Source organism: Alligator sinensis, unplaced genomic scaffold (genome assembly GCF_000455745.1).
Source record: "Alligator sinensis unplaced genomic scaffold, ASM45574v1 scaffold1581_1, whole genome shotgun sequence".
In the NCBI taxonomy this organism is placed as follows: Eukaryota; Metazoa; Chordata; order Crocodylia; family Alligatoridae; genus Alligator; species Alligator sinensis.
This window is the reverse complement of record NW_005842641.1, coordinates 193668-194422: the sequence shown is the minus strand read 5'-3', so window position 1 is coordinate 194422 and position 755 is coordinate 193668.

Genomic DNA, 755 nt, shown 5'->3' with positions numbered 1-755 from the left:
TGGAGGAATGGAGGCCCCCTCCACCTTCCATCCCTCCTTTAGGCTACTGAGACAAAATCCAAAGGCCAGACATTTAGTACCTCCATGGCTGTATTTGTATAAGCATCCAGGAATCAAACCCACGTCTCCTGTGTGGCCGACAAGGATTCTACCACAACAGGATTATATGATTGCTATAATCATTAACTTAGTCTTCCTTAAGATACTCTACTAGTATCTAATGTTACTTATATTTAGAAGCCAATTTTCTTCTCCCAGGGCAGGCATGCATGCATGCATGCATGCATTCAAATCTTGATCTGTAGAAAAAAAATTTAAAACCCTACAAAATTGGTGTATTTATTAGATACTGAGTCAAGTGTTAGTTGGCTAGCTGACTGCTGTTCAAGCATGCAGATCCCTTCTTCCCCACCCTCCACCCCCACCACAGCTGACATTCTTTTCTAATTCAGTGTCAGCGGAGGAACAGAAGGGTTTTTTTGCCTTGAAGGGGGTGTTGACCATAGGGAGTGTAGGGTTAGCCCCTGCTGTGTTGTGCTTTTTCATGCCAGGAATTCCCAATAGCTAGCATCATATTTTGAACCTAAAGCTGTCTTAAAGTCTCATGGATAACCTCTTTCTAGAATGGATATAAAAGTAAAACATTTCTGTGTGCTTCTTCCTGTTCTTTAAAATATTTGCTGCCAAAAAAACATACAGTAGAGGACTGGAAGATACTTCCAGGGTAAATTCTGAGATCCACAGGTCTTGAAAGC